The sequence below is a fragment of the Aegilops tauschii genome, chromosome 1 (genome assembly GCF_002575655.3).
Source record: "Aegilops tauschii subsp. strangulata cultivar AL8/78 chromosome 1, Aet v6.0, whole genome shotgun sequence".
Lineage (NCBI taxonomy): Eukaryota > Viridiplantae > Streptophyta > Magnoliopsida > Poales > Poaceae > Aegilops > Aegilops tauschii.
Window position 1 is genome coordinate 476,590,938 of NC_053035.3, and position 9,366 is coordinate 476,600,303.

Genomic DNA, 9,366 nt, shown 5'->3' on the forward strand with positions numbered 1-9,366 from the left:
AGTTGTGATTATTTTAGCATTTTTACATAAACCAACCTAATAGACAGTCCTCTAGGCAAAAAGATGAAGTTGCTTTCCTGTAGCACTAAAGTTGCCTCTATCGTACCCAAAGTTGCCTCAAAAAAAAGTTCGACGAAACCTATCTATATGAGATCTAGTTTTGAAGAACTCGTCGCGAGAAATCCAGCTGTGAAAACGAAATTAGATTTCGATGCTTAAATCAAAAGTTATAGCTTTTTAAACTTTTTGTACCTCCAAATAAAAGCACGTGAGACAAGATTCCTTTTTTTATGGGCTACGTCGAGCGCACCAGCAGGTCTTTCCATATTTGAAAGAGCGCTCGATCCCACCAACGGGCGCTCGCGCGCCTGCTAGCCACGTCCATATTTCTTGGGCTGGTTTCTTTGGATTATCTGGGGCGGGTTTATTTTAGTTTATCACGTTTTCCATTTTATTTTTCCTTTTCCTTTATTTTATTTTCCCTTTTTCATTTATTTATATTTTGGGATTTTTTTTAAAAAAAATTAGTTCTAAAAATTAGTGAACACTTTTAAATTCACAAAAAATATTAAATTCATCATTTTTTTAAATACACGAAGTTTCTTGAAATTTTTGACCAAGAATCTGTGAAGATATTTCAAATTCATAAACTTTTTTAAATTGATGGGAAATTTTTCAAATTCATGAACTTTTTGAATTTGAAATGTTTTTAAAAAGTGTGCAAACAATTTGTCAAATCCGTGATCTTTTTCTAATTCATGTACTCATAATCTTTCTTTCTCCTTGCTTACGCCCCCCACCCCCCACCATCACTAAAATTTCCCTATCAATGAATTTATGTACTCGGAAAGACCCTTGAAGGGATTAAAGCATGCCATAGAGTAATCTGGAATAGTAGGTAACAGCTTGCCTATTCAACCTTTTACCTTCTCCCAAACTCGATCACTAAGATATTTGAAAGTGCCCTTCTTTGAATGCCCTGCGTCGGTGGGCATCCGTAGATATCTATCACTCAATGATTCATTTGGGACATGAAGATTTTCCTTAACAACAGCTTGAACAATCTGAATGCAACCTCTGCTGAGGAATATGGATGACTTTATCTCAATTTATCCTTTATCTTAAAGCCCCGCAATAAGTATCTAAAAAGTTTGAAACTTCCTCTGCTCCATTTACACTTGCCCTGAAAAACAACAGGTTGTCATCTGCAAATAAAAGATGGTTAACTAATGGAGCCGATGGGGCCACCTTGATTCCACTGAGTTGCGATGACTGAGAACAGGATTTTAAAAGGCACGAAAGGCTCTATGCCGCTAACAAGAAAATGTACGGAGAGATTGGATCTCCTTGTTGTATACCCGCTGAGAGTTTAAATTGTTCCAGTTTGCTTCCATTAAATGGACTGGAAAATACATCAAGCTTACCCATAATGACTGAAACCGAGCTGTGGCAGAACCCAAATTTCCATGATGGCCTGGAGATAATCCCACTCAATCCTGTCATACGCCTTCATCATATCCATCTTCAAAGCACAATGACTGCTGGTTTTGGCTCTACTTATCTTCATGAAATGCAAACATTCATATGTTGAGATAATCTCCAAGGCACAAACGATGATTGTTCTTCTGATATTATTTCCGGTAGGATCATCTTCAAACGACTGGTAAGAACTTTGGAAGCTATCTTATGGAAAACATTGCACAAAATTATCGAGCGGAACTAGGATAGCAAGGACGGACTTGATACCTTAGGGATCAAATACAAGATTAGTGTCATTTATGCATTCTACGTTCTCTTCTCATCGCACTACACTCAGCACGTCCGAGGTGATAACATCTCCAGAAACATCCCAATGGCGGTGCAGACATGAGTTGGAAATCCGTCAAGATCAGGTGCCTTGGTTGGAAGAATCTGAAATAGTATTTTATTTACTTTATCTCCTTGATAAGGGGACATCACGATGGCATTCACCTCGGGGGTCACTTTGGTCGGTACACGCTCAAGAACATCTTGTAGCCCCTCAATTCCCTCATATGTGTATAGGCTTTTATAATACTCCTGTGCCCACAGACTGCATCTCGACCGGAACATCTGTCAAATCACCATCCATTTTTTGCAAGGCCTTGAACAAGTTCTTCCTTTTCCAAATAGATGCTCGTAGGAGAAAAAACCGTGTGTTTTTGTCACCCATAGCAAGCCACTCGACCCTAGACCTTTGACGCACATCAGGTCTTCCCAGTAATATAGCTCCACTAATCTCTCGCTAGTTTTCAACTGTCGGCCCTATCCTAGTAGGGTCATTCCGAAGCCTTTCGAGCTCCCTATTCAGCTTCTTGATCTTGCCTTTTACACTACCAAAAGAATCCTTACTCCATCTGCCCAGGCTGATAACAACTTAACAAGCGATGACAATCTTGCGCTCACACTCTCGATCGTTTGATCGTGACCATATGCACTCCATGCAGCATCAACGGTGCCCCTCAACTCTGCATTACCTCGTATCTGAATTCTCGTTGAAACCAATAACTCGTAGGTAGCCACTAGCTAGTGTGAGGGAGCGAATCACGTGTGCCAGCGGGCGAGCGAGGCGAGCTGATCCTAAGAGCCAATTGTAGGTCGTGGCCTGCTAGCACAATGCGCGAGCGTCGAGGTGCTAAGTGGCGCTTAAGGCGCTAAAGAGGACCCCTCATCGCCCCGGCCAGGCAACAAGGACATCTCTAAAGCAGACCTCAAATCGTCCGCGAATGTTGGGACCGAGCTGTCCAAGCGCAGTTTGTCATCCAACTCGTCTTGCATCAGTCCGCAGACCAGTCCGCGCGTTTATTTTCCCGCAAACCGGAAGCAAATCAGAGGGCTTTGCATTACTCCAGACCTTTGCCACATAGGACTCTGTCACCCAAGCCCACCCAAAACCACACATGTACACCGCGTCTCCATCCTTTCCCCATTTCTCTGCATTTGTTTCCTCCCGTTCGCCGCCACCGCTGTACCACCCCCGCCACCCGCCAAGCCCTTGTCGGGCCTCCGCGACCTCCACCGCTCCACCTGGTCGCCACGCCGCTTTGCCTATGTCGTCGTTGCGCACCTCTCGTATGTCCACCATGCAGGTACCATCCGTCCTTGTTGATGCCGTCAGTGGGGTTTACCACACCCAACAAGTGTTTGGTGAAACTTTCGTGCTAAATTTTTAACAATTTTTGTCCCTTCTTTTGACCAATGGATTCTGACATAGTTCTGTGCAGTTCCTACAAAGATACGAGGAGGAGTTAAGAGACGCAGGAGAATCGCATGATGGGGCTGGTAGAAAAGAAGAGGAAATTATAGTGGGGAACAATGACCAGAACACTGAAATCAAAGATAAACATTGGATTCCGCCAACACAAGGAACAGTTAAAATAAATACTGATGCTGCCTTTCTAGCAGAGAGCGGAGAAAGTGCAGCCGGGATCGTCGTACGGGATTCCCAAGGCCAAGTTTTGAAATCGATCTGCAGAAACCTTCCTCGCTGTGAGAGCGCTGAGGAAGCAGAGGCCAGAGCTGCGCTTGTTGGTCTCCAGTCAACAACAGAGGTGTTCATTGGTCAAGTAGTACTTGAGATGGATGATCAGACCATTGCAAATGAGCTGGCTTCTCCTGGCCAAACACGATCCCCCCACTATGGCCTCATCATGGACATCAAGAAGGCCATGGCTGGTTTTGAGGCGTGCAGCGTCCGAGTTGTTAAGCGACAGTGAGTGCAACTCGCTGGCCCATGGCCTCGCGGCAGTAGCAAGAAGATCAGGCGAGCTAGAAATGATTGCAGATGTTCCGACAAGCCTTCGACCATTGATGATATCTGAATGTACTGCCCTACCGGAGTAGTTCTCTGCTCCAGATCTCAAAAAAAAAAAGGATTCTGACATGGAGTACATCTATGAGCACCATGTTGAGTCGTCTGACGAATCGCTCGATAAGAAGGATTGTGCGAATGAAATGACGATGATGCAGGCGGTCCTTGCAGACACGGAGTGTGCGGAAGAGCACGTTCCTGATTTCAAAGGATCGATTTTATGTTTGAACTATTTTACATTTGAACTAATGTCATCTTTGAATATATTTTTACTCATTGAAGATGTGATATGCTATTATTTTGAGTGTTACGGACTTAAGAAAGACAGAGGTAAACGTTTAGGGGACAACATTGAATGGTTGGCTTCCTTATCACTACACGGATGAGTCCGAACCATTCCGCGAACAACTTCTCTCTCAAAATGATGTGTCCAAATGGAGCAATGCTACACACACGGGCTTTGTTTTACAGGGACTCACAGAGTGTCCTAGTTGGGATCTTTTGATTGGATAGAGATTAGGGTGAGGGGCCCGCCCCCACTAAAAATTGAGGGGAGATTAGCTAGGGGAAGAGCCTATGACAGGCCCGTATAATCCCGTGCGTTTAGAATTATCGGTCCAGATGCCCTAACCCCGTCCGACCCGGTGAATTTTCCATGGCCTATATCCCTTCAACCCACGCGGGGTAAAATGATTGCACTCGTGGAATTTTCCTTCTCTCAAAAAACAAAGGGAAACGTTTAACACTGGCCTGCCGCCCCAAGCGCTGGCCCGATCGCACATGTGCCTTACGATCGAAGCACGGCGATTCATGCCCACCTTAAGCCACGCGCCTGCTCACGCATTGCTGACTCCCTCATCCTTATTTGTTTTGTTTTTTGCCGATTTTTTGTTTTTTGCTCAAACATGGTGATGCGTGTCAACGGCTGGTGACAATGGGATGTTGTAACCATGGTCGCAGCGAGCTGGAACCGGCCGTTGGAAAGATGCAGTTGAAGCTGGGAACCCATTGATGCCCGACGACAGAGAAAAGCACGGGAAGCAGAAGACGATTATCTTTTGCAGCATGTTTCACTTTTTTCAGGGCAGTTAGCGTGTAATCCGGAGGGTTAAGCGGGGCTGTATCCGACGCTCGCGCCGCGACCGCCCCAAATTTACACCGGTCGACTGGCGCCCCGCAGTCGCCAGAAAGAAAAGAAAAACTCGTGGAATCTTTCCCAGTCTCACTCTCGTGCTTCTCTTCTCTCCACTTCGAGGCGACAAAGGCGGCGGCGGGGACGGAGTGGACGGCGGCGGCGAGTCTCCGGTGGAAAGCTCCCAGCGTAGGCTACTCTCCGGAGTGAAGCTTCCAGCATCGACGATCTGCCACGTAGCCCGGCCGAAACCCTAGCTCCCCGCTTCGTGCCATCTCCCCCGCCGCCTCACTCCGGAGAAGAGGAAGCCGCCGGCGACAAGATCACCAGGTGGGTTCCCCTCTCTCTGGCAATGGGGTTGGACTACAGGATTTGGTGCGCCCTGTTCAGAATTGAACTGAAATTTTTCTGGTCTCCCTTTGGTGGTGTATGTGGGCTTTACAATCGCACTGAAAAACGGTTCTTCACTTGCAGGTAGGTACTACGTAGATCTGCTATTGAATCTGCGAGGATCGGCTTAACTTGTATGCAATTATTTTGCAACATTGTTATAGCTTTTTCCAGTTACCCCTTTCTCTGCTATTACAAAATATCCTTTTGTGGTTCAGTTTGTGTGCTAGCAACTGAGTCGTTGGCCAAAATTGGTGCTGCTGTCTTAGTAATGATTTTCTAGATTTATGTTGCTTGACCTGTTATTAATATAGAAAAACTGCATAAAATGGTTCTGATTATTTCAAAATTGACATAGTTGTTTAGGTATTTCAGTGGTTCAACTTACTGTGTGTACTGTGTAGATATTCCTATGGCTCAGTCTTGTGGAATGTGCTCGAGATGTGAAAAGTTTACAGTTCTTTGCTGCTCAATTTTGCATGTTTGCTAATGAAGCTTTCAAGAGAATCCACAATTCTTCCATTTATTTTTGCGATTGTTTTCACCAAAATTTTCAGTCTGTGGCAGTTGAATTGTGCTAACATCCACGAGGTGCATGTTGCAATTGAAATCAATTGCAATGTCAAGTTTTGCTAGGACAAAAAAATTCTGTGTGGCATTTCTTCTTCTCTACATTCTTGATCTTGTTTTGGGTGTTGTCTGTTGACGTATGGTGAAAATTATTTCTGCATGATACAAGTGTTTTGGACGTTGAACAATGTCAACTATTGTTGGCAATTGATCTCTGGTGAATTCTTCTCGTTTCTTTGAATAGATCTGGACTTCCTTTCTCTCTTTGTCCAGTTTCAGATTGTGCTTGTGCCCCTGTTGTAGGATGAGCTGCTACTGTAAGCCTTTTTTGTAGTCGATGCTGGGATTTTAGGGGAAGTGTCTAGTGGTAATTAGTGGGGGGGGGGGGGGGGGGGGGAGGATCTATCTGTTTCTAGTATCTATTTTTTTGAGACTAACACAAACAACTATCGTACAGGACAGTTCATTCTCTGCGTTGAAGTTTTTTTTTTGAACGGTCACCGGGGGGGAGAGGATCCCCACCTGAATATATTGCTCAAAAAACTGCCAAAGCCAAGAGTCGCCCCTTAAGCTTTGGCTGATCCAATTTATAAGGACAACCGGATCGAAAACCTAAACAAGTTGATCCCATTTATGAGGGAAACCGGGCCAAAAACCGTACATGTAACAAGGTTACAGAAGGAAAAAAATTGACGCCCAGGAGAAGGCACGACCTAGCTAGCAGGCAGAAAGACTAACACCACGAGAGACACAAGTAGATGTGGGGTGCCGTTGAGGGATTACAATACCAAGACTCTTCAAACAACCTAACGCACCACACCGGCGTGCGTATCGAGCCCCACGGCACAACAGAGGATCATCCATAATCAACGAGTGCCAAACCTTAACACGAACCTTGACTGGGAAATCCGCCACGGGCGGTCGAGACGATTAGCAGGTTGGGGAGGCATCATTGCGTCATCATTGAGCAAAAGTGAACCGAGACAACACCAAGAGCCCGAGGCTCGCCGCAGCACAACGGCAACCATGGGAGGGTCTTGAGCATGCATAGCAACATGACGGAGACCACGAGAAGGGCAGCCGAAGAGAAAACACATGAAGAAAAACACAGCAACATGGATGACGCACAAAGTGATGGTCAAAGGCGGATGGAGGGTGGCGAAGGGCTCGACGAGGAAGCAACACAACGGCAGCCATTGGAGGGTCTTGAGCAGGCATGACAACAGGATGACGCACCCCCGAAGGGCGGGGGTCAGATGGGTTGGAGGCGGGATGTCACGGAGTCATGAGTATGAAGCTCGCCGCACCACAACGGCAGCCATGGGGGGACTTGAGCATGCAGAGCAATATGGACGACCCACCAGACATTGGGCAGGGGCAAATGGATCATGGAGAAGGGCGTGATGAAGATGCAATGTCGACGGCAGTACGGGATGGACAGGGCGGGGATGAGCGGATTGACGCATGCAGTACGGGATGGACAGGGCGGGGATGAGCGGATTGGCGCATGGATTCTTGCGCGACGCCTTCAGGAAGGTTGAATGACGCCCATGGGCGCCATCATCGCAGGGCTTTCGCCCGAACCCACAGCTGCACTGGGGCTCCACAGCAGCGTCTCCAAGAAGGGAAGCGGCGCCAAGAATGCGCCGCCGTTGCTGCCGCCAGCAAGGAGCTAGCGAAAGGATTTCTCCCGGAGACAGAGCAGACCAAGGTCTTGCGCGGACACCACACCAAATCCATCACGCAACAGAGCCAATGGATGGGAGGGGTGGATGCAATTTTTGGATTAGAGGATCTGGAACCTGGCAATGGCGCATCTGAGCGTGCAAGAGCATGCCGCACAGGAGCCAGGTGACCAGCCGAGGGCCAACGCGGCGCAGAACAGGTCCAGCGCACAGTCCATGGAGGCCCGACCGCGCCCGGAAGATGCAGATCCGCGGAGCTCCACGCAGAGCGGCGCCGTCGGTGCTCCCGTGGAGCGAAGCGGAAGTGGGGGAAGCAGGTGGTGGAGGAGGGCGCAGGGGTTGTGGTCGTGGACGGAGGGATGGGCAGATCCAGGCGATGACGCGACCGTCGCGAGCGACTCGATCTGAGCGCGGGGAGCAGGCCCGACGACGGCTACTGAGGCTCGAAGCAGGCAGGGGGAGGTATGTGGGCCGTGCAGGTAGCCGAGTGCCCGCAGACCGAGCGGCCGCCGGCGGGAGGCCACCTGACGGCCACCACGAGCGAAGGCGGAGATGGGGTGGAGGGGGCGGAGAAGCACACGCGAACGGACTTGGATTTGGACGGGAGATGCGCCACCTACTTTGAGGAGCCGCCTTCGCCGCCGCCGGCAGCGGCGGCGAGGCTGTGGTGGTGGGGATCTGTGGCGGCTAGGGTTGGGGCGCCCCGGTGTCGCCCTACGAGCGACACGGGAGCGAGCCCTCTGCGTTGAAGTTTATGATGGAGGGACGCAAGGTGGTCACGCTTGTGATGATGCTTGGATGCATCATAGCTCTGTCAGACGGTAAGTACGCAACACACACTTGGGTCAACTGTGTGTTATTCTTATCAATATGACTTGGTAGCTAACGGCATCAACTACAAGTCTACAAGCCTTGCAAAATCTGATGTAGGTTTCTCTCGAGATCTGGCTGACCTGAACACCCATATTTGTATGCAGCTCGAACCACCGTTCTGATGAACGGCAGCAGCAAACTTCAAATCTGCATATGCCCGAAGTATGGAAATGTCTTCTGTTGCGCGGATTCAACCGACCCCTGCTTTCCGTCCAAAATGGAGTGCGTTAAAGGCTGCGGATGCGGTGCGGACGCGCAATCCACTCCTCATGCCCTGCCATGACCTTCTGGCTTGGTTCTGATGGTGTTTGATGCTACCGTGAGGAAGAAATAACTATGTAATCGAAGTTCTGAATAAAGAACCATGAGGCAGAGTCATATGCTATGTTTTGTGATTTATGTCTGGTGATGGCGTGGACCTCCTGTATGAAAGATTATATTATTTGCCCAGCAATGTGTTTTGGGATGCTAGAATTTGATGAGCTGACAAAGGCTGAGCCAAGGGACAATTCACTATTGTGGATCTGCAACCTCGTATGTCTTCCGTCTATTTTCAGAGAAGTGATTCAGTTGAACTGAATAGAGAATGTAATAGCTATATATGCAGGTGTTGTCCATCTCTTTTTGTGCAATCATGTACTGCCACATATTTTCAGTCAGTAATGCCCTGTTTCTGGACGAGGTGTCGTCGATGGCAGGCAGCAAGCGATCGAGGAGGCTTTTCGCTGGTGCAAGTCGCCTGTGCAACCTGGCGTTGGTTGTGTCGTCGCCTGACGAGCGCAGCAGCGGCTCTGCACTGGCGTCGTCGTCCCAACAGCAGCCCTGTGCTCCATGCGTGCAGACGCGGAGGCTGCAACCGCAACCCGGGATTGAGCACTTGGTCGGAT

At 48.4% G+C, this 9,366-nt stretch overlaps 1 long non-coding RNA gene across 1 annotated transcript; it reads left to right on the forward strand.

The window, feature by feature from the left end:
• Positions 1 to 5,007: 5,007 nt before the first annotated feature.
• On the forward strand, positions 5,008 to 9,081 carry LOC120965390 (uncharacterized). The gene is made up of 2 exons (XR_005758254.2): positions 5,008 to 5,291; positions 8,584 to 9,081. It is a non-coding gene; the product is annotated as an uncharacterized lncRNA (long non-coding RNA).
• Positions 9,082 to 9,366: the final 285 nt, after the last annotated feature.